Source organism: Topomyia yanbarensis, chromosome 3 (assembly GCF_030247195.1).
Source record: "Topomyia yanbarensis strain Yona2022 chromosome 3, ASM3024719v1, whole genome shotgun sequence".
Taxonomy (NCBI): domain Eukaryota; kingdom Metazoa; phylum Arthropoda; class Insecta; order Diptera; family Culicidae; genus Topomyia; species Topomyia yanbarensis.
This window is the reverse complement of record NC_080672.1, coordinates 305,735,489-305,761,472: the sequence shown is the minus strand read 5'-3', so window position 1 is coordinate 305,761,472 and position 25,984 is coordinate 305,735,489. Positions and strand designations below refer to the sequence as shown.

Here is a 25,984-nt window from a genome sequence, read left to right as displayed (position 1 = left end):
ATTTTCAGCGATTCGAGAGACTGTGCTCACCGCAAGCCATGAAAAATAAACTGCGTTATGAAGCGACGGTCACTATTTATTAAAAAATCACGGTTAACTAAAAAATAAAACTATTAAAAAATTTCAAATAGTTTATAATTTTCTCAAACTTATTAGAAAAAATTATTTAATAAGCTTTCGTAATATTGTGTAGGAAAAAAGAACCTCATTCCGACAATTTATCAAAAGTCCTGATGATGTTTACAACAACAGGTTATCACTCTACGGATCAGATAATTGTTATTGTAATATTGAATCAAATCAGTCTGCATCAATAAATTTTCAACTTCAATCCACTATTTTTTTTGGATGTTGTTGGGGGGGGGGGGGGGGGGTTGTATGGTGTTAAACCTCAAAACCTTCTCTTGGTTACGCCGTTGATTGGAGTTATTTATTTCGCTTTTCATTTTCCGAAAGGTTTCAGATCGATCCGATGGTCATAAGTTAGAAAAATTGCAGTCAGAAGGTTCGCACAAATGAACATTTTTGCACTGATAAGTTATCAAGTTCCTTCCAGGCAACTTGGAAGTGTTCGGTGATTATTTTTAGTGATTGTAGATAGAAGAATGAAATACAAAATTCGATTTATAGAAATAATGTTTGGCTTATTTCAATGGATTATTACTATATTGAACAATAAATAGGCGACAAAGAGTAATCCACAAATAACATGCCATAACTTTTACAGTATTCAAAATAGATATTTGAAGTCTTCAGTAAAGTCATTCGCAAAAGTAAGAGCTACAAATTTGCTGAAGGCATCATTTCGATATAATCACTTCCAAGAAAATTTGTGAAAATACCTCACTCATAGAGGGATTAATCAGCAAAAGCACAATACCAAAAGAAAGGGCATATTGCCTCCATTAAATTCTCCGAAGATACTATTGACCTAAAATAAGCCGTTTTGGCGTTAATAATAGATTACATGTTTTTGGTCATATTTCTGGCAATGGGAAATGATAAAAATCTTTCGTCCGCATTTAATGTTAAATGTTTCTTATGATAATAGTCCGATTAAAACAATCTATAGCTTGTTCGAAAGGTATTCGTTAAAGCTGTCTAAAAACATATAAATTGTTAATCTATGTTGTCAATTTTGGCAGATAATTTAAAAAAAAAAAACTGCAAAAAACGCCATTTTTACACATTCAAACATTCATATCTTGGAAACTAAACATCAGAATCAAAAACAAATTAATAGCGTTCATACTGTTTTTTAGTTCTTTCATTTAAAATTGGTTTGGATAAGATCGGTTCAGCCATTGCTGAGAAACACGAATGAGAATTGGTCCGTTACATACACACACACACACAGACATTGTCCCAAATCGTCGAGCTGAGTCGAGTGGTATATAAGACTCGGCCCTCCGGGCCCCGGGACAGATCTTGAAAGTTTGAGCGAATTCTATACATATAAGTCAAAGATTTGTTATAGAACGGGTCGAGCATCTCACGGTACTCAAGTGGAACGAGTTTTGCTAAGAAATTTTGGTAAAGAAGATAAGAGACCAAATAAATCGCGAATAGGGTAGACGAGCCCTTATTCATCTCATTAGTCAAGATGTCACACTATTTCGTTGATAATTCGACTTAGAGTGACTAGATTGCGCTTAAATAGGTATCATCATCTTTGCTTCGTTCCTAAGAAGCAGTACAGTTAAAAATTTGGCCCTACCATTTGAGATAATGCGTTGAATAGAGATAGCAGATACTGCTCTAACTAATGTGTTCAAATGGGTGAGATGAATAGAGGAGCTAAGATGAATTAGGGAGCAGTAACCCTACATTTTGGTATTCCGAAAACTTCTTTACAAATGCCTTCAAACCTTTGAAAAATCTACATCTACAGCAGCTGACCATTGTATTGCATTATTAGCGAAATCTGTTCCATTCGCGTCATCCAGGACTATTAGGGATGATCCATAAATGACGTAGCATTTTTTGAGTAATTTTTAACACCCCCCTCCCCCATCGTAGCATTTCGTCACAAAATTCTATATACCCCCCTGATAATTACGTAGCTCGACGGTAACCCTCACCCCCTCGTTGTCCCCGTAAAAAAATTAAAAAAAATCAAAAACGAGGTTAGTTAGATGAAACGGGTAAGATTGTCGTGACATCTGGTCAACCCCTATTCCCCTTTAAAAAAGCTACGTAGCATGACATGACCCCCTACCCCCTGTCGTCACACATCATCACAAAATACCAACCCCCCCCCCCCATATAATGATACGTCATTTATGGATGGTCCCTTACAGCACTAATTGGAAATGTGGTAAGTCCGAGAACAGTTCGCCGCAGGTTGTAAAACTCCAATCTTCCAGAAAGAATTGCTAAAATGGTTCCACTATAGCGAAGAAAAAGAAATATGCAATTTACTTTTCAACACCGTTAATGGGCCTGGTTCAGAAGGAATCAAAAAATGGCGACATATCCTTCGGAGGGACGAATCAAAGATAAACCTGGGGTGGCATTCCGCATCTCGATTCGAGTGACTCGATTCGAAACGTTTTGAAGTCGTTTCGACTAAATTGTGGCATTACGTATCGCATTCGACCAAGCGTTCGAGCTTGTTAGATTTCGGTACTAGATTTCGACTGCCTGTTCGAGCGCAAACTGTCAAATAAGAGTATACACTGAGACAAAAATATTTTTAATTCTGCTACGAATAAGTTTCATAAAACCAACTTTGGTAAAATATAGGAATTGTTTTAATTTATTTAGTTTTTAGTTGCTTATTGTCGAAATACATATGGATAAGTTTCGCAAATATAACATTTTTTGTAGTACACAATAGGGGCGAGCACTTTGAAATAAAATCGATGTTGTCAAACATCGATCCAAAAAGATCCGATGTTATATGGAAATGCGATTTTTTTTCTTTTATGTACGAAAAAAAAACTACCCTTTCTAAAAATATTTATACTATATAAAACAATTGATAAAAGAACGAATCATTTCGTTTCATTGACGAACAATAGTTTAGACATCGACGATAACTTTCATGCACCGTACAGGCCAATCAACGTCAAATTTACAAATAAAATTTTAGTTCATTCCAAATTTTTTCTTGCATTCTTTAGCTAAAAATATTTGACAGGTATTTTTGTTATGGCTGAATATAATATTTACTTCAAGGTATGAGCTTTCAACTTTTGAAGTTAGAAAAATTGAACATTGTTGAATCGCTGATAGCTCGGAAAGTATTTGATGCATGGAAAAAAATAAATATAAAAAGTTGCATTTTCGCATGAGCAATTTTTTAAAAGTTGGATCATTTTTTTGCTTATTTTTTCTTCAAATAATAAAAATCATTTTAGAAATAGTGTAAAAATTTTGCACTGGATCTCAAAATGTTTTGCGAGATAACATTAAAAAGGGCAATTTTACGTTAAACGCCATGTTATGGGTCAGCTTTAACTGAAATATCTCGTAAAGTAATAAGGTTCTCAATATAATTATAAATGTTTTCATAGAATAAAAAACTTATTAGTCCAAGCTCGTTTTTTCAATATGTTTCTAACATTTGCAGAATTCATAACATAAATAACAATAAAAACTATATCAGATTTTTATTGGTGAGTTCATTCGAAAACGCACTTTTTATTAATAATAAATTTTTTCGCACAACTAAACGTTATCAGTGGTTGAAAAATGGTTCAATTCATAAAATTCAAAAACTCATAACTTGAAAAAAATCTATCGTATTCAGCCAAAACAAAAAATAGATGTCAATTATTTTGTGCTAAGAATGCAAGAAATTTTTTTGGTAGGAATTAAAATTGTGGTTGTAAATTTGACGTGGAATAACCCGTTCTTTAAAAAAGTAAAACTACTCAACTTTTCGGTCATCAAGATGCCGTGAATTAGACGACAATGCACGAAAAAGCTTCGTTGCAGAAAACGAGTAATGATCTTGTTCTTCGTATGATAATTTTAATTCCACCGAATAATTTTTTTCAGTGTAAACAAAATTGCAGTTTGTTTTGTTTTTTTCCGATGAGCGTCAAATTCACAGAATAAAAATAGTCATAGTGGTAAATAAATTGACCCAAACACGTTCATAATGTGTTCACGCCACTCACCCTCACCACCTTTTTTCAACGCTTGGGCATTATTTTAGTTTGATATAACTATATTCTTGAAATTCTTACCGCAAAATTTTAATCGCTGTTTAAGTTGAAGCACCGAAACATCGAAATGCCTAGCTGGTAGAGTCTATTATTCGGACCTCAGTCGCATGATGGAATGTATTATCTGCAGAATGGGTTATACACAATTTTTCTTAGATTAAATAACATATTTAATATCTAAATAATTGTTTAAAACAACACAACTTCAAAACCGCTTTTCTCAAATCTTTTGGAAAATAATCATTGCAAGTACTGCCCTTTTCAATAAAAATGGCTAATTTTGCATTAAAATTTTGGTTTTCAGTGTTTTTTTAGGAAACTGATAGCTTCCAAAAGAAACAATTTTTTTCAGCAATTAATGACGCAAAAATTTAAATACTAGTTCGTTAAAATAGCCATTTTTAGTTCAAATAGTCAAGACAGAAATTTGTTTTCGTGTTTTTGGGGTTTTCCGTGTACTTGTTAGTTAATTATTCTATTATAGCACACAATTAGAGATAGGGAGAACACAATCAAAATGAAGTGTTTCCAGAAAGCAATTGAGGTATAGTTGGGAGCAAATGCATCAATTAGATTATAAAATTGTTTGAATCACCACTTTGAAATCAAGAATGATTATGATTCTTTACATCTATCAAATAGCGATTAGACAAATCAAGGTGTCTTCAATTTGCTCCATCGATTTGTTTTAACACTTTTTTATAATTACTTGGTGTAAGATAATTTATTATCAATGTTTAGTATTACTTTTTTCAAAAACGTTTGTTCCTGATGGTGAAAATAGATATAACATAAAGTAGTTCAAAGGACGTGGGAGCTTTTTACACATTTTGGTAATTTTATATCCTCTAAGTATTCCGAAATAAAAACACAAATCATAATCTCGAACGACAGTCGACAGCAATACAACTATCGAGCGAATACGTTCGACTCGAGTCGCTTTCGAGTTCGATTGTTATGGTTCCATAATGCCAACACTTCTCGATAATCTAGTACTTTTTCGAGCGAACTCGAACGAAAATTTACTTTCGAGCTTGGTTCGAAATACATAATGCGAAACAAGGTCGAGTCGATAGAATTTTGATCGAATCGAGATGCGTAATGCCACCCCTGTTTTCCTCCGATGCACAACGAAACGTTAGACGTCCAAAGTGCAAAAAGTTTGATCTGCGACACACGTAAAATATGGTAAAGCACGGAGGCGCGAACAATAATGTTTGGGGCTACTTTTCGTGGAATGGCGCAGGTCCTATTTTTCGCAACACAACTATAATGGAAAGATTCGAATGCAAGGCTAAAAGATGGACATCCTAAAGGATGTCATGCAGTCCTATGCCAAAGATAACGTGCCTTTATATGGCAGTTTCAGCAAGATATTGATCGAAAACACACATCGAAGTATGTAAAGGAATGATTTCGGGATAATAAAGTGACTATAATTTCGGACCCTACCAATTTCCTGTCATTAATCCCGTAGAAAATCTACGGAATGTACATAAAAAGAAGTTATCCGGTCAAAATTTCAGAAATAAGGGTCGTTTGTGGGAAGCAGCTTAAAAGGAAAGGTACACTATGCCGACGGAAACTTATCAGCGTTTGAATGACTCAATGCCAAGGCGAATGGATAAAATTTGGTTGAATAAGGGAGGTTACACAGGCTACTAGTTGTTAAATATATTAAAGTCTTAAAATCATTGGATTTGAAAAATTTTAATGCAATGGATTACAATACACCTACTTCATTGACCAGGTGCTTTTTTGGATTTCATGGGGAAGAGAGAGTTTCGGTAAAGCATAACAATTAATTTACAAATAAAAGTGTTCTTTTTCATATTTACGACTGTGCCTAACTATAAAATATTGGAATAAAAAATATTTTTAGAGAACTCAAAATTTCATGTATTTTTACCTCACACCTATTTTATTGGCCAGCAGTGTATATCTACTTTTATATTGAGATCGCTATATCTGTTGAGATCGCTATCTCAATTTCACTAGACAAAACCTTTATTTCTCATTTACTATTGCGATTTCTGTTCAGTAGTGTATAACGATTCCGGAATTTCTTCTCAAAGAAAATAATGACCGAAGACTTGGACACCTTTTTCCTAAGTTATGTGAAGTTTGTTACTTTTTAAACAACGTGTGATTTGAGTACAAGAAACACCTTGCAGCACTATCGTTCGAATTTATCCCAAAAGTTAACAAACGTAAACATAAATCTCATCGAACAATTCTTCTATCCTTCATAAAACTGTCAATCACGATTCTTAATCGAAATCACATCAAATCTAATCGAGTTTGATCAAATCTAAAGCTTAATTTTAAGCCAAATGTATCCCCCAGCATGCTGACGAGAATAGAGGTTGATTACAGATTACATCAAGCATACTCCAGGATAAGTGAATATATAAAAAAGAAGAATATTAAAATAAATAAAAATGAAGAAACAAATATATCTATGACAAAAAAACTGTTTTTGTTTGCTGTATTACGCAGCATCATATAAAAGAGTTTCGTTCAAGTTTTATCTACTCTTCTCTATACTGCCCATGTAGCTAGGGAATCCCATAGAACATGGGACTGACTTGCGATTATGGGCAGTATAGCTCCTTGTTCATATAATATCCTTGGTGCGCATAAACCGGTAGAATCTGAAATTGTTTTTCCGCTTAAAGATGGGACTTTATTAGCACTCAAGTTCTTCTGCACACACTGTTAAAATACGACAAGTCAATTTTTTGCAAAGGAAAATGTTTTTGGAAATCGACTTCTTTACCAGTAGGCCCCGTACGAATCTGAAAAATTTGATAAAATTTTAATAGCTTTCTCTGGCGATTTTAGATCGAGTTATAGCTTCTTACAAAGTTGTAGACAATGAAATTGTCCATCAGATTCTCACTTTTGGTAATATTTAAATGTCTTTAAAATAATAAGTTGTTCTGGAGCCCCCGGCAGAATATTTTAATTTTACTTTCAAATGAAAGGGAAAAGCCCATTTTATTACATGTTGAAGTTTTAGCTTTGCTGATTTTCGAATAAAGTTGTTCTACCAAACACACCGTGACCTCCTAAGTAACAATTGAAGTTAGCACGCTACAAGTGCAATCTAAGTTTTATCAGTGGCTATAAAACTACCATAAAGCCTCAATTGTTACTAGGGCTAGGACGGTACGTGCGAGCTGAAAAAAGTAATTCTCATCGCTACGCAATCGGTCTTTGCAGCTGGCGAGCTTTGACTATAGCGTTGCCACCTTTCCCCTTCTACCAGCACACAAGGCGATTGTATGGCAGTATGTATTAAAAGCCCAATGCACAGTGTTCTAGAATGTACATTTAGCAGGAATTCTAACTTTTAGCTAAGACTGAATAACTTAACCTTATAATATGTTAAGGGAAGTTGTTGTATTTCGAGAGGCCCTTCGTTTCGTTTGAACTGACACTAGGGTGGTTCTAATTTTAGCAAGATTTATAATTGAACTTTTTAACATATCGATGTAGAGCTTGACTGCCTTCGATGAAGTTGTACAGTAGACCTCTCCACATTTTGAAAAAAATTCGAAATATACATGGGTCACCTCAGATTTTTGTTCTAGGTGCGAATTTAAAAACGTTAGCCAAAAATGACATAATTCGGACATGATTTAGAGGTGTCTCCAAACAAAAATTGTATTTTTGCTATGTTTCCATAGTAAGATCACTTACACTACACTCATCAAAGGTTGTTTCTTAGACATATCTTAACATGTTTTAACAGGTGAACATAGATGTTATCGCAATAGAAAATTTGTTAGCTGGATTTTATGTAGAAAAGAATATCGAAAAATGGATTTTTATATAGAAAAGAATGCCTTGTTTGTAGGCGCCGAATGCCTGCCACATTTTTTACGATAAGCAGGCGCACTTTTCACTATTGAGCGATCGTTTTCAATGTAAAATGCTACGATTTCAACTCGTTCTTTTGGTGTAAATCGACTTATAGCTAAAATGGCACTAAATGACGTTTCAGAATTGTGTTCATCTGTCAAAATCGGCTGCAAAATGGCGAAGTTGTTCAATGTTGAAATAGGATACATCCAGGTGGCGCACCCTGTAGAACAATACATTTTAGACAAATTTACTGAAGATACGCGAGCTCTAACTTTCATACTTTCCATTGCACGAGAAATTCGAATGTAACGATTTTATTGATGTAATTGTTGCAGTTTTTATTTACACTAAAGTAACCCTTGAACAACTTGGAGATTATATAAGACCGCATAATTTGTTCATACACACCAACTACTAACGTATTTTCGTTTCAAAGTTATGAGAACTTTCACATAAAAAACTTTTACATAACTATTTCAAATATCATCTTAGATTAGGGCACTTAACATCAAATACCGTTTCTGCTGAACGCTAAATCGAAAAGAGAATGTTGAAATTTGCACTAAATCTTATGATTTAGCAAGCGATGTGTAGTTGCGCAGAAACGGTTCAACCTTTATTTTCTTGATATGACATCAACAAGCTTTTGATATATTCTAATTTAATTAAACTATTTTCCAGCCTTGCCTTGGCCTAGTTGATCAGAGCCCCAGCCAGGAATGATTCTTGGTGATCAATAGGGTCAACATGTATATTTTAATAATCTAATGAACTAAAGGAAACTGCCTAGAATTTAATATATTGAATAAAATTGCCCAGAAGTTGGCCACAAATCTGATTACTAATATCTTCAAATTTACGTAAAATTTGTTAGCCGGACCATGGACCAAATTAACTAGAAATTATGAATATTAACATGCCCAATTATTTCATCATCTCTTGCTTCCTACACACGAAAGGGAATACATCACACTTACTTCTCCTTAACGAAAGATATTCTATGACGACTTCAGTTACATGGTCAAATCGTCACTTCATTAAACAAATATATTGACACTAATCTGTGCAGTAATTGGACGTTCATCCGGCAAAAAGTCGTTGGATAGCTGTCAGGGAATAGTTTTGCATCTGCACGCCACAGCAACCCCGATCACCCACTAGCTTCGAAGTCGTCTTAAGCATTTCTTGAGCTCTATTTTCCCTTACAGGCTTTGGTACAGCGAACGTCGCGACAACATGTTGTGGCTGTTAACTGTCCTGGAACGGCTTATCGAGGTCGTCTTGTATTTACCGTGGTCTGTCACTAACTACCTCTTTACACGATGTCAACAAAACATCGAAACCTCACTGCCGCAGGAAACTGTCAGTCGGCAGCATAATCCATACAACTCTTTTTCCAGCAATCAGAGAATTGGAGCCTATTTAACCTTATGTTATCTATACACAAATATTCAACAAAATTTACTACACCTATCTAGACTAACAAAATCGTTCACGAACAAAAATATTAACAAAAATTTAGGTAAAAAGTGAACGATTATATGGAACAGTGGTGAGCATCATGTTGCCAAAACAATACACTCTACGGAGAGAGTACGTATAAATTGGTATATTTCCACACAGTGCTAAATTGTACCCTAACGGGTTACAACACTGAACAAATGAATTAAATATTACGAAAACGTACACAGAAATTATGAAAATCGTGAGTGAATTTCGAAAAATCGTGAGTGAATTTTTTGGATACCAATCACACACGAAAAATCCGAGAAATACTACGAAGAGAAATTACGAAAATCGCAACAAAGATTCTGAAATCATGAGCACAATTCACAAAAATACACTGCCAGTAAAATTCGATAGTAAAATCATGAACAAATATAACGATAACATACATAGAAATTACGACAATTGTCAAGGTGTAGTTCCGTGCCGGGCCTAAAATATGCCAGTCGCGCACGGAGCATTTTGGGTCTTGCCCTTACTGTGTTATGCGAATCTCTGACACACTGGACCATTATTTTCTTCGCAAACCGTGGGAATCAAATTATCGTGTCCCATTTTAACCTGATATGGCTCGCTATATGCGTTAACATCCCAACTCGCTTGGTGTCCTCTAGTTGTTGTGCAATTTATGTTGGAAATGAAATGTACAGTTCTCTAATCAACAATGGTTAGAATAGCACAAATCAATCTCCAGCATAAACGTACAGCAACTATGAATTTATCTCGACTCATGCAGGACGGTAAAGATTTCATAGCATTGGCCCAAGAACCGTATTTCCATAAAGGGAACTTCTATTTTGGAAAGTTACTTAACACTGCCTTCATTACTTACAACAAAACAGGCATGACTAACCCACGTGAAAGGCCTCGTGCTTGCATTCTTGCAAATAAAGCTATTGACGCGTGTCTCATATCGGAGCTCACATCTCGCGATATCTGTGTTGTCGCAGTTACACTGACTGTCGGAAACGTAAACAAAAATCTCCATATTCTGAATGTGGGAAACCGGCTAACTTTTGCGAGATCTTGGAGGGAGCAGGTGTTAGACATAACACTTTGCTCTGATAGAATTTTGCATGAGATGGGAAATTTGCAGGTTCCAAATGAAACTGAACCGTCTCTATCCGATCATAAATATATATATTTTTCGTTAATTTTGATGTCACCTTCAATGTGGTAACATATCGTAATCCTAAATCTACAAACTGGGACCTCTTTTTAGAAAACTTGGCAACTAAATTTCATGGATATTTTTCAACAATTAGTCAACTAGACGACTTAGATGACGTCGTGGATACGACAAACTCATTCATATTAGCATCCTACGAAAAAGCTTGTCCACTTCGTACTGTTAAATCGACTAGGGGAACTCCTTGGTGGAGGGCTGAGCTTGAAAGAATGAAGAAAGTTATGAGAAGAGCTTGGAACCGGCGTCAGCGTGATGACTCCAGGGCTTTCAGGACAGCTCGTAGTGCATATAAGAAATGTCTTAGATCTGCAGAACGGCCTGGCTGGCAAAACCTATGCACTAATGTCTCTAGTCTGAACGAGGCTAGCAGGTTAAAAAAAATTCTCTCCAAATCGAATGATTTTCAGATGAACTCCTTAAAAACCAGAGATGGTGTTTATGTGACGGATGAAAAAGATGTTCTTAATTGTCTCTTCGACACACACTTTACAGGTTGTATCGATCTGGAGTTGAACAATATTCGCAGATCTCATTCTGGCGATTCGGACTCGTGGGCGGAATGGAATACTTCCCGTGCTACTGCAAAAGGAATTTGATATTCTTAAACATGTCTTGAAAAATATTTTGCTTTCCAGTCTTGCTGCCGGGTATATCCCGAAAGCATGGCGAGAAATAACTGTTAGATTTATTCCCAAAGGGGGCGCTCAAGCTATGAAGAAGCCAAGAGTTTTAGGCCTATCAGCTTAAGTTCTTTTCTTCGGAAAGCTTTGGAACGGATAATCGATCATCACATCAGGAACGTTAGTTTAGTTAAATATCCACTGCACAAAATGCACATTAGTGTGGGATATCCACGATCACTAGTGTGGGATATCAACGATCACTCTGCTTCACGATGTTGTTTACAACTTTGAGAAAGCCTTCTCGCTCAACCAATCTAGCTTGGGTGTATTCCTAGATATTGAGGGTGCTTTTGACAATGTGTCCTTTCAGTCTATTCTGGAAGCGACGCGCGGTCATGGGATACCTGCATGTATTTCGGGTTGGATAAACGCAATGCTTAGTAACCGCATACTTTGCTCGTCACTGCGACAGGTTGAGATACGGAAGTTGAGTATTTGCGGTTGTCCTCAGGGCGGCGTTCTGTCACCTTTGTTATGTAACTTGGTAGCTGACGGCTTGTTGAAGAAACTCAATGAGCTTGGATTTCCAACCTACGGGTTTGCTGACGATTACCAAATACTAATTACTGGATTTTGCATCGGAACAATCTTTGACTTAATGCAACAGGCATTAAGAGCTGTCGAACAGTGGTGTCGACAAGTTAAACTATTCTGAGCTACTGCGTGCAGATCAAGTCAAATACGTTGGAGTCATATTGGATTCCAAACTGAATTGGTCTGCTCACATTGAGTTCAGAGTCAAGAAAGCGTGCATGGCCTTCGGGCAGTGCAGACGAACTTTTGGAAAGACCTGGGGTCTCAAACCTAAATACATCTATTGGATTTACACGACAATTGTACGTCCAATACTGTCATACGGATGCCTTGTGTGGTGGCAGAGGGGAGAGGTGGTGACAGTCCAGTCAAAGCTAAACCATCTGCAAAGAATGGCGCTCATGGCGTTGACTGGTGCTTTCACCACGACTCCGACTGCTGCTCTTGAGGCACTTTTAAATATCAAACCATTACACATACACTTAAAACAAGAAGCACTATCATGTGCATGCAGACTGCAGATTACTGGGCTTTGGAACAGTAATCATGTTGATCTTGCTACTAGTCATACACGATTGTGGTCACAAATGGTTACATGGGGTGAAGATATTCTTGCTCCCAGCGATATTACACTCACTTGTGGTTTTCCTTACAGGACATTCCATGTGAAGATTCCCTCTAGAAAGGAGTGGTTGTCTGGCTTTATGGAAAGACAACAACAAACGCAAGTGGTTTGTTACACTGACGGTTCTCTGATGGAGGGACGTGCTGGTGCTGGTGTCTACTGTCGTGAAATGAGATTGGAACAATCTCACTCACTAGGTAGATACTGTACTGTATTCCAAGCAGAAATCTTTGCGATTATGTGCGGGGTGCAATCGGCCCTTCAACTGAGTTTGTCCGGCAGAGTTATAAACTTCTGCTCCGATAGTCAGGCTGCAATCAAGGCCCTTAGCTCAGACAAATCCCGGTCCAAGCTAGTGATCGCGTGCCGAACCCAAATCGAAGAACTAAGCATTGTCAACACTATCTACCTTGTCTGGGTGCCCGGACATTGCGGTAGTACTGGAAATGAATGGGTTGACGAATTGGCCAGAGCAGGTTCAGCGACTGACTTCGTTGGTCCTGAGCCCGCGCTGTCAATTTCGACAAGTTAGATAAGGGAAAAATACGGTCCTGGGCTTTGTCCGAGAACCACAATTATTGGAGAAATCTACAAACGTGTCGCCAAACAAAGCGTTTCTAGAACAATCGTGCCCAGTGATTTCGAAAAATCTTCTACATTTTTCGAAGCTCCACTGCGACATGCGAACCAGGGCTTTAACCGGCCACTGCAAACTCAATTATCACATGGCAACTATTCAGCGCGCTGAGTCTTTTTCATGTGATCTTTGTGAATCCGACTACGGAACCTCATATCATCTGATATGCAACTGTCCAGCGGTAGCGCAATTGCGATTTCGAGTGTTCGGCCGTCCTTATATAGACGAAACCATGTTTGGACGACTGAAACTCAGAGACATACTAAAGTTTCTTATCCAATGTGGTAAAGAGCTTTAGGCTTATTCGCAGGCAAGTTGAACTACTTGTGAGTTTAACTTACCTGTTGTTTATTTTTGTTTTTGTTTTATTTTTCCCACCCTTCCAATTCTACTTCCCCACACCTCCTTGTCCTATCCTTCCGCTCAGGAAATGATGAAAACACACGGCAAGGCACAAATCCCCGACTATGCACGGGGAACGTGCCATTTAAGCCAATATATTCTGATTCCTGATTCCTGAATGGATAGTGAAATACGAGGCAAATCATGACATACACTCATAAAAAACTGATCAACCACAGAAGCCCAAACAAACATTTGAGTGACGCCATGTATTTTTGGCGTGAGCTATTTTACTGAACCACAAATATTTTCACGGATGCGAAGGTAAAATGGTTACTTTTACGAATTCGTAATTATTTTCATGAAGCGATAAACATTTTTCTCGTGATTGTGAGCGCCAGTTGCTCTTTAGTAATACATTTTTCCGATCTTTATGATGGGCGTATGCTAAGAATATCAATTTAAAATTAATTGTTATTAAAAAGTGCAACAATTCAAATAATTAACCTAGTACAACTTCTAACTGTTAGAATTTTTAAACAACTACCTATGCAAATAGGAAAAAGACTTTGCCTTCAACCCTGTCGCGGTGATATGGGGGACGAAAACAAATGCAAGGATACATTTTCTCTCGCTCGCGATGCTCGTGCTCCACTGAAATCGCATCAGACAGTTCTCCCAAATCGACGCCGCAACTGCTGCTGCATCCGGCGTCTTTTAATCTTGCTATGCTATGACATCCGTCGCTCGCGAGTAGAACTTGCATTATTTTCTCTTCTCTCGGTACATGTACATAGAACTCGGTTAGATAAAACGCAGACGATGCTGAGATAAATACTACAAACCAGGATGGTCGTGTGTTTATGCTCGCCAGAATCCGCACAATCTGTCAGTCTTTCGGGGACCGGTATTCAATTTGGTCGCATCGGGTAGTGTTCAGTTCGGTTGGACTTTCATAGACATTTGGGACAGGGGAGGCTCACAGCGGACAACCAGCCACCCACCCACCAGCCGACACTATTCCAAGGAGTGTGGATGGGATAAGGAATTTATTTGATTGTGTCGAGACTTAGACGGCGGTGAAGTGCAGTTTGGGGTAGGTCTTTCAATTTCCACACTCAGAAGAATAATAATAATCTAGGAAGAGCTGGTAGTGGTTGGGTAGAAATTAAATGAGTGATTTACTCTCGGTGTCTTGTGATTAATTAATTATAATGATTGTGAAAATTGGATCAAGTGTGACGCTACAACCTGATGTGTGACATGCCTTCGCAATTATGAGCTCATGAGGGTTCATTTCTTCTAGGCGTAAATTATTCCAGAGCAGATCTTGCGGGTGAATGCGATAAGAGTTTTGAGCCTAATAGAATTCTGCTTGCAAGGCGCAAGGTTCTGGGCAACAGCGACTCGGGTGTCAAGTGCAGAACTTGCTTCTTATCTCGGACTTCCGGTCGGTTAATGCTGCTGAGTTGAGACTTACTAGGCGAGTTACGGGAATAGTCGCTTCCAAGAATAGATTCAATACGAGAAGTTGAGGAAATTTCAAATCTCGAGTGAAAAGGGGAAAACGTGCTGAGGGCAGCAGCTGAATCTGCATTAATCCAAGTTTATATTATTGTTAACGTGTTTGCGGATTAAATCCCTTTGTGAAAAGAAAACAATATAAGGATAAAACAAGCGCAAAACTGCCTTCATAGGAAAAACGGAGCGAGACCCTCGCTGGGTGGGCGAAAAAAGATTAACCGTAACAAAAAGAAAAGTGATTATTGTGCCGTAGTGGAAAACTGTATCGTGACAGAACAGCGGGAAAGTATAAAGACCGGCGGAGACTGTATACCGAAAAGGAACGCTATTCTCCGGAGTGTATAAATGTTGAAGGATTTGTTGAATTCATAATTGTCTGCGCAAAGACAACAGCAAGCAAGTTGTCTCACGGTCGCGTTCCCATCGCGGTCTGTTGCTCCAATCCCGGCTTACCGGGACTTTCCATTGAGTGAGGGTAATAAATCGTGATTCGTGCTAGTGGGAAAGCAGAGAAAACACCCGAGAGCAGGTGAGTTTTGAGTTGGGGTGGATTGTACAATTTTAAGACACGATAGAATCATAATGGGGGCTCCGGGTTTCTTATGAGTTGTATATTCCAGTATAAGTTATTTTCGAAATTTCACTATACTGGCATTATGGAGCACGCTGTGTGTCTAGAATAACTTCAGTTATTTGAATACATTGTTGCATTATACAATAGTTTTGAAAATTTCATGTGCCTGAAACAAATTGGATAATTTTGAATGCAGTTTCTTCCTATGAAAAAAAGTTACTAACGAACGTGCAGCACGGCTTGAAAACTCGAATTTTATGATGAGTGGAACGTGATGTTTTCCGAAAGATGATATACGCGTGACCGAATTATGCGACTCGTCTTTGCAATAAAGATCATAATCTGAATTAGGGACTTTACTTTTATGTTGAAAAAAATATGCATTTGTCTATGTTCCTTATACAATATATACATGCACGGAAAAAAATTGTTCTCAAAATCTCAAAATGCCATGAATTCTGAAACAATCACGTTTTTACGTTTCGAAAACAGGACCATGAACAAAAATCATTTTTTTTATAAATATGTCCAATTTGCCTTTAGTAACGCCCGCATAACGCTTTTATTAGTGAAAATATTTGTTTTCCTTTTTCGAACTTCAGGCACGGTTTCCGCCATTTCATTGCCGAATCGATTTTCTGTACGTGAGCTAGTTCACAACTTTATGAACATTATTCATAGTTCACAAAATCCAAACATTCTGGATATTTTCTCGTGAACTATTTCACTAAACTCCTAATTTTATTCATGAATTCTCGTGAACTAATTTATGTTTCCTAGTATATTAGTTTCGATTCAAAATCAGTGCATTGGTTCAAAAAATTATGAAATAATATTCATGTATTCGTGAACTCGTTCATGATTCCTAGTATAATAGTCACGACTGACCATGCGTGCCAGTGTAAAAAAATCACAAAATTATGAAATATTATTCATGGGTTCGTGAAATGGTTCATGATTCCTAATGTATTATTCCCGATCCAATATACGTGTTCGTGAAATAGTTCACAAATTCACGAAACATTTTTCATGCATTCGTGAACTAGTTCATGATATCTAGTATAATAGTCACGACTTACCATTTGTAATCGTGAAATAGCTCACGAAATCATGCAATATTATTCATGCATTCGTGATCTGGATCATGATGCCTAGTACAATAGTTACGCCTGACCATTCGGGCTCGTCAAATAGTCCTCAAATTCATAGAATATTCATGGATTCGTGAACTAGTTCATAATTCTTAGTACATAATTTTCGATCTATTTTGTGTGCTTGTAACATTTAGAATATATTCCTAATCATTTTCAATTGCATGCAACATGGTAATGTGCACTTGTTCATGAAATGTCCAACTGCTAGCCACCAGCAATAGGTACGAGCAGTTGATATAATAAAACTATTAAAACCTCGAACATTGTAATTCATTTGATAAGGTTTAGTGTAATGTCTTGATAGAAAACGAAAGCTGCGTTGAGCACCACAAATCATGTTCGTGATTTAGTTCACAAAACAAAACTTCTGATATCATGAACATGAGTCACATTACTCCACGTGTCAAATTTAAAAGTGAGCCCTAGAATAAAATATCACGATAATGGGAACAGAAATTACGAAAATTGTGACTAAGACTCTGAAATCATGAACATAAATCGCACAACTCGTGACAAAAATGTCAAAAATCGTGACCAAGATCTTGAAATCAAGAATATAAATAAACATGAATCCCTAGTTGTGACTAAAATATCACGGCAACGTGAATAAAAATTACGAAATTCATGACCAAGTTCCTGAAATCATGAAGATAAATCACATTAAAATCAAAAATCACGACTAAGATCCTGTGATTGTGAACATGAATCACTCTACTCATGACTAATACTATGTTCACATTAGCACTGATATTACTTGATATGCCGAGGTGATATGGATATCACGTCAAAGTGTTCACATTCAATTTAGATGATATCACTTGACGTTTGAATTGTCAACTGAAGTGTCATCAATTTCAAGTTGGTCGTCAAGCAAAAAAAATGTAGAAAATTAACAATGCAACGGAAGAAGTTGATTCATTGTTTATTTTAGTTTTAGTTTTACGACCAGATTCTATGCAGTGAATTAGAAATACGTGCTACACTCAGGAAACATTTGCTGGGGGACAACATTCACTAAATATTTCGTATTTTCAGAACTATACCTCCAGATCATTCAATAATTATCCAGAAACTAAATACTGACAGCCGACCAATTTTGGCTTTTATAGCCTCAACCTAGATTTGCTGAACTTAGAAGATTCCTATTTAGTTGCATCTCCAATGACCTCTGGAATCGGTCAAGGTGGTTAACGTGGTCAGATTAAAATGTCAGTAATGTATTCTTGCAAATCTACAATGATATGACAGGGTTGAAGGGCCACATATAAAAACTATTACTTGAACATCTAAATGTAGAAGAACTCTTAACTTCCTACTGGTCTCGGTAATCCGAAAGATCGGGGAATCTTGATTTTCCCCCAATAATCTGTATTGAAGATATCAGTACCATGGTGTGATACGTATTCTCATCTACAATGTAGGATAAACAGATCCACTCGCGACCAATGAATTATTGGCCGGGTACACTGGGTCATTCTGGAACCGATTTCAAGATTCTTGGAGTAATATGATTGACAAACAATATTAAATTCTATAGAATTGCAAATTGTAGAGTCCTGGTTATCACTAGAGATCATTATGGCAGGGGCTGTCCCGTAGGTCTATAAATATTGTGCATGGCAACCAAAAGAAGAACATTATTTTTGTACTCAGCGTGCTCTTATTCGAAAATCGCGAATGCGTGGATATTTGCAAAATGTTGTATGCGATGGCGCCAAACGTTTCCTTGGACGATATCGGCACTTACAATCAACATCTGCGTTGATAGCTATTGAGATTAATCGTATCAAATCCAGGACTCGGATTGTAATTTCATCCTGAGTTACTGCCAGCCATAGCACCGTCTGAAAAATCTGTATGAAGTTACTTCAATATTTTTTTTTTCTAGAGCCCAACAATGACAGTGGATCTAATGTTTATGAAAAAATAATACAACAGAGAACATACAAAGAAATGTGTATAGTGTATGAAACCTGATCAACTCTAGCATACATTACACTAACACGTGGTTATGCGAGAGGCTTTGCACACTAATACACTTTATAATTTAAATGTTTCGGATTTAGTTTTCCTTCACTTACAATACTATATTTTCAATCGTTTATTCATTTTTTATCATGTCTTCGTCTGATGAGCTACACACAACAATGGTTACAGAGCATACACGTCACGTCATTTTATATGATAAGCATCATAGATTTCATCAACCCGTAATATAACTGTTTCCTTAAATTATATTGTTTCTTCATAAATTAAGTTTAGTTCAAACAGCTAATTACATACTAATTACATTTTGCATTGACCTTTGCGTCCCTGTGATGCTTTTCACTCATCAATTTGGGTGCTTTATTGGCTCTAGTTTGGACGATTGTCAACCGAATTCAACCAGACCACTTGCGGACGATTTGGAGGTCATTCAGGTTTCTTGGGCTGTATATATTGGACAGGATAGATAACCGGTTCCGGATTTATAAGGAAATTCGTTGGGGTCTGTCCGAGGGTCGTTTATGCTATTTTCATTAAGTTTTCAACTCCTGCCTTGGGGCTGGTATTACTGTGGCATGCACATGGTCAAAACTCAAGTGTGAACCCTTCGAGCTTATGTTGGGATGGTAATGGCCATGTCCGGGCATTCTGGAGCAGGTTACGGGGGACCAGAAAAAGGTTCTCATGAAGAGTGCACAACGATAAAAGTTGGACACTAGTAGACTATTCCTGGACTTTTTCGGAAGCATCCGGGACATCTAGGAGCCGATTACGAGGGACTTCTTGGGACCGGTTTCCGGAACTAGCAGGCCTTGTCTGCGAAATGGTTGGACCAACATATACCTGTCGTGCGGCACATCAAATAACATCATTACATTCATGATCTATGAACATTGTGATTGCGTTTGGGATCATAGGGACACACAGGGACACTTTACGACTGGTTCCGATTATTTCGTGATCCGGTTGTTCGGATCAAACATTTTTGGTGAATGTGCTTGTCATGCGGCACATAGAGTAACATCAGTTTGATGATCTTTAAACCATGCAATTCTGTTGTAGGTTATCTGAACACACGGGGACACTGTACGACCGGTTCGGTTATTCCGTGGTCCGATACTTCGGTACAAACATTCCTATTCACCAAAAATGTTTGGTCCTTACAGGATTCCGGAATATTCCGAACCAGTCGTAAAGTGTTCTCATGAGCTCGAATGGCTTCAAACGAGATTGTATTGTTCATAGATTGTCGAGCTGATGTAATTTGATGTACCGCATGACAGGACTATTCATCAAAAATGTTTGACCTGAGGAACCGGAACCCACCCTTGTTTCAGTCTATCCAGCTTACCTTAAACGTGATTGTTCATAGATCAACACGCTGATGTAATTTGATGTGCCGTACGATAGGTGTATGTTGGTCCAATTGTTTCACGGATAGGGTTTATTGTTTCCGGAGGCCGGTCCCAGGGGGTCCCTCGGGATCAATTCCTGGATCTCTCGGATGCTTCCGAAGGGATTAAGGAATGGTCTACTGGTGTGCAATTTGCATCGTTGTGTTCTTCATGAGAATGTGTAGTATTTCATGTTCCTTTTGGTAAAGATGGCGCATTTCGGATCTACGAGATCCCCCGGAACCGGTTCCGGGATGCCAGGATGTGGCCGTTGCTGTCCCATGACTTCAAAGTGATTGCATATGAGTTTTGATCATTTACATGTTGTGGTGATGCCAGAATTAAAGCTGGATGTTGAAGGCTTAATGAAGGTAGCATAATTGACCCTCAAACTGACCGCACGAAATTTTCGTGTGTTTCCGAAGTTGATTGGCTGACCTCTCGAGCATGTACAACCTGAGAAACATGAATAAATTCCCGATCGTTTGCGGGTGGTTTGGTTGAATTCGGTTGACAGTTGTTTGGACTGGAGCCAATCAGGCACCTGGGTTGATGAGTGAAAGGTGTCACGGAGACGCAAATGTTAACTGATTCAACATACACTGTCGCCGTGTGTTCTTGTTAGTACCGAACCTTGTCGAAACGTCTTGATACAGCCGTGCTGTATCATCAAGTGAACATACACTACCGCCATCATCACCCCCATGAACTGACTCGGATGAGATCCATAATCCATTTGTGAAGCATTCTTTATGTGTAGGATTTGATCACCACTAGGACCATCGTTTCCACGGTAATCACCAACATTACCGATAGGGATTGGTCCGGATAGTGATTATCGACACTACTTTCGCTAGGCCCAAAATTGTCCGCTCGGCGAAACTTGTAGTGATATGTATATGCATCGCACGACTTGTCATCTCGTTTCGACGAGTGTTCATCGCGGCTGGAAGAATTCACATCGAAAGATTTTTATTCAATTGCTTGAATCAATTGAAATATTTGGAAGGCTACTTACCTGGAAACCGAGATTGATGGTTCTAATGGTGCTTCGAACCGTCTCTTTGCCAGTGTTCCGATACCGAGATTGTGTAGCACTTTTGGATTGGTGTCTGTAGCCATAGTTATGTATTGTTGTTTTTTCTTATGTACAAAAACTGTGATCGGTTGCTGCGATCCACTGAATTTTCAAAATGACATTTCGCAAATGAGTGCGTTCAATGCCGCTATCCGTGTTGCCAGTCGCTACTTTTGACAATTTGACTTGATTTCATTCATGATATCCCGGATATCACACAAGAATGATGATATGAGATGACATTCGAGTTGTATGGGATATCAAGTAATATGGCACTTAATATCGTCGGATATCAAGGTAATCCGTATATCACTTGATATCAGTGCTAATGTGAACATAGTATAAAATATGACGATAACGTTAATAGAAATTACGAAATTCGCGAGCAAGATCCTGAAATAATGAACATAAATCCCGGCAGTCTAACAGAAAAATCCGATAGTGAACTCATGAATAAAATAGCACGGTAACGTGGTGAGAAATCACAAAAATCGTGAACAAGCTCCTGAAATCATGAACATAGATTGACTGTTGGCTGTGTATTCCCAAATAATGAACAAGAATCATAACAAAAAAATAAATATCTCCAGGGAATAACAACAATAACCCATCCAAAGATTCGAATGTAACGCCAAGTATATATTCGGGGCGAGCTTATTTTTTGGAAACACAGATAGTTTCATGAAAACGAGGTTTATTATTCACAATTTTAGGAACTTGTTCACGATTTTCATAAATCTTTCAGCTCACGAAATCATGATCATTTGTTCATGAATTTATGAACGGATTTTTTTATCGGTGTGGGCCTGTTCCAAAACTGCTAGTCTTAGCAGGAAACTGTTAATGGGTGTTGTATTAACTGGCATAAACTTGAAATTGACATTTCTTTACATCATGAAATTTCTTCATCGTGGACCCTCCTTTCCCTATCAATTCCATTAATTCATAGTTTTCGACGGTGCTCACAAACATCTATTTAGTCAAAATTAACATATCGTCGCTGTTGTGCTATCTTATGATAAACACCATTTTTGGGTAAACTGAGTTAAATATGCCATAATACTTATCTAAAAAATCTCTACAAAGTGGCAGAATTTTGATATTTTTCTTGGTTACTGAAATATAGCGAGAAATATGTTGAGTTTTTTTGCTTCAATTTTGAGTTTTTTTGCTTCAAATGACTGTGTCTGAGGATTGATCCAGAGTTATTAAAGGCTTTGCTGTGTAGAACTATCTGCAGAACACAATGGTATAATCATTTTCAAAATAAAAATACACGAATTGGGAGAAAAGTGCAGTTAAAGTTTTAAACTGGAAATGTAGCATGTTTGGCAAAACTGAAACTAAAAATTACTATTTTTTCTAAATTCCCTGACTCATTTCCTTCAAAATGCATCTAACCGATTGTTTATAGACCATATCCAGCCAAAGATATGAATAAATGTTAATAATGGATGCTTTATTTGGATGGAAAATTTTCCATGCACGATTACGACACGCCATACAAATTTTGTTATCGTTACACACCTATGACACGTGTGAGTTCGACTTTTGTTCACATTTTTAGTAAAACTCGCAATATAATCAACCGTTCATCGCAATATTTGAGAGGTACAGAATAGATAGAATCATCAATTTTCTTCTCTGAATTGTTTCTGCCATTTATAAGTTTCAATATATTCAATCTCAAACTTTAAAAATCGTTTTTCGCGAAATGTGCTAAATTGCGCTTGTCATAAGATAGCACAACAGCGACGATATGGGTGCACCCAAAATTCGACTGCTGTGTTACATATATGTTTTACTTTTGAGAAGATTCTATTGTCTTTTTGGTAAGAAACCACGCAATTGCGCATTGCGGTATTAAATTCATATTACCGCAAAGGTATTAAACGGTGGAATGACAAATTTCGGTAGCTGTACATGTGTAATTGTGTATGTATCAAACAGCCAAACAGTTTTTCAGTATGAGTCAGCTTCGGCTCTGCTCGCATGTAGGATAATTCGATCGATTTCTATGATAATATTAGTATCGAGTGAAACCAACCGGAATTCTAACGCAATTCAACGGTGGATAGTGAAATAAAAATACCGGTTCTGATCTAGGCCCAGACACAGGCCTCGATTTCAGGACAAACCCTAGATCCGGACCAGTTCATGGATCCGAACTATTTCACTCTAGATCAGGACCCCTTTCCTGGATCCGGATGAGTTCCTGGATCTGGACGAGCTACTGGATCCGAAAGAGTTCCTGGATCCGGACGAGTTCCTGGATTCGGACGAGTTCCTCGATCCGGATGAGTTCCAGGATCCGGACAAATTTCTGGATCCGGGCCACTTCCCGGATCTAGACCATCCCCTTTCCAGGTCCGGACCTGAACTAGGTCCAGACTTGAGACAAGTATCTGGATCCGGACCCTCGGTTCGAATACGTGGATTCAAACCGTAGGTCTTGCTTCCCATACACGATGGGAAGGACTGTTCATGTTGTGTACAGTCGCTACCTTACTGTTGACGTCCGTGATAGAAAAACATCAAATTATTTTGTTTTGTTATCAAAAAGAAGTTTCAACAACCTAGTGTTTTCAATTCGATCACACTGATAGCAGAAGGCTTTTCTGTTTGTTGTTATGCTTGGTTAAGCCTTTGGGCGGCGCACAGTAGGACTAATCCAAAAAAAGGAAGGACAAAACCTATTCGAGGCCTTAGATGTCATTTTAAAGCCAATATTTCTTCGTAGGATATGCTCACAATATTAATCTACAACAATATAAATAGAATATTTTTAATTAGACTAAAGTAGAGTTTTTCTATGATTTTTTTAGGGTCTGGATGTCTTTGGTAAAGTTGTAGAATATTATATTTTGAATAACTTCGTCTAAAATACCACAGACATCAGACTTCATTTTTGAGGCACAATTTCGCCTGCAGTATGTATATGGTATTTTCAACAAAATTGTTCCAAATGTAAATTCACAAAAGTAAAACAATGCCTTTTTGAGGCCTTAGATACCATAGAACCTAGGTGTCCTTGAAAATTTTTTCATTTTTTTTTGGAAGGTCGAGGACTTCAGAAATGTTGTGTAATATTTAATTTCGAACATTTTTGTTGAAAATACCTTAAACATACTGTAAATTTATTTTTTGAGCCGAAATCATTATTCTTTGGTTCTTTTATTCTTTGGTTATTGACGATACGAAAAGAAATTTCAATAGTAGATGTTATTCGCAATACGAAATTATATTTTGGACGAATTTCACGCTGAATCGTATTCAGAGTTGGCAGCACTCTCTCAGATTTTGATGAAACTTTCTGTAGATGATAACTTTGTCACAAAAAGCCACTTTACATACTTTGTTTTTCCAAAAATTATCTGGACTGTCTTTTGAAGAAGGTCAAACTTTTTTAACCATTTTTTTTTCAAATGGCTAAATTCTAAAAATGACAAATCCTTAAAAAAGTTGTAGGGGTGATTTTAACAAAATTAGTTAAAGTTTCTTCATCGACTTCTACACTGAAAAAAATCGATTTTAAAAATTTAAAGTCGATTTACAAAAAAAAACCCCACCTTTGATTTGGATGAAATTTTGTTCCAAGATAGATAATTATGTTACGTACCTATCGTCAAAAATTCAAGTTGGGCACTTTTAAGGAAAAAAGTTATTTGAAAAAAAGTTTTCCTTGTCTAAACTGAATTTATTTTTTCAGTGCATTTTTATCGAAAACTAAACCATTGAAAGTCATAATCATCTGAGAATCCAATTTGTCAACTGCTAGTTGCCTGATACATGCAACAAGTATCAGTAACGAATTTGGTATATATTCATAACAAACTTGAATGAGGGCAAAGATAAGCCATTTAACCAAAGATAAACTCAAGATTACTAGGTCCCATACAAACCATTAACCAAAGATTCTTCAGCAACCGTGAACCGGTGAACTCATTAATAGTATGCTTTTGTTGACCCCTCGTTAATAGGCGTCGATAATTTTTAGCACGCGACGACAAAATGCTATGGTTACGAATCAAATCAAAGTTGTAGACAATCTTGTTATGAAAGAAACGTGTAATCTATATGGACAGTAAAACATATTACAGCTATGTTTGTAGAGCATTTATGGCCAAAATTGTTAAAGGGAACGAGTCCGTTTCTAAGCAGGTGAATATCGTAACAATTCCAACTAAGAAAATTTGCAGATTACCATCCACTTCACTCTACCGACTTTCTTGCTGAATCTGACGTAAAATATATCAATTGTTAGTTAGCAGACTAATTCACTAATTTAGTTATCAATAGCAAAAAATTATATTACTTCACATATCACATAATTACCGAACTTTGAAAACCTCGAGGTTTGTTTATTTTTCTGCCAAAAATTTCCTTGTTATTTTCGTTATAACTTATTGTCATAGATACGACGCAAAGATCGACGTTGTTTTTTCGCAAGGCCTCGCTTCAGTTTACCATTGAGCTGTCAGTCTGACGGTGAACCGGGTTTATCGAGGGGTCGCTTTTGGATGGTACATGCGAAACATCGGACCACTCTATCTTGAGTTTATCTTTGATTTAAAATCATCGATATATGCGAGATTTAACTAAATATCACTTGGACGTATACGAAGAAGTATTTTGTCTATGTACCCGCCTGGGAAGTAGCGATTGATGGTGTAGTCTCCAACAAAGGCCCTAATTGCGAAGTATGGGGTTCGC

General features: G+C 37.3%; 1 protein-coding gene across 2 annotated transcripts in view; it reads left to right on the top strand.

Annotated features, from left to right (window-relative positions):
- Positions 1–14,441: 14,441 nt before the first annotated feature.
- Positions 14,442–25,984, top strand: part of LOC131692429 (peroxidasin) — a 466,662-nt gene continuing 455,119 nt past the window's right edge. Inside the window, exon 1 of one of the 2 annotated variants that reach the window (XM_058979473.1) lies at positions 14,442–15,614. The gene's annotated coding sequence lies outside the window, so the exon portion shown is untranslated. The remainder of the gene's footprint in view (positions 15,615–25,984) is intronic. The other variant, XM_058979472.1, reaches the window with a different exon arrangement.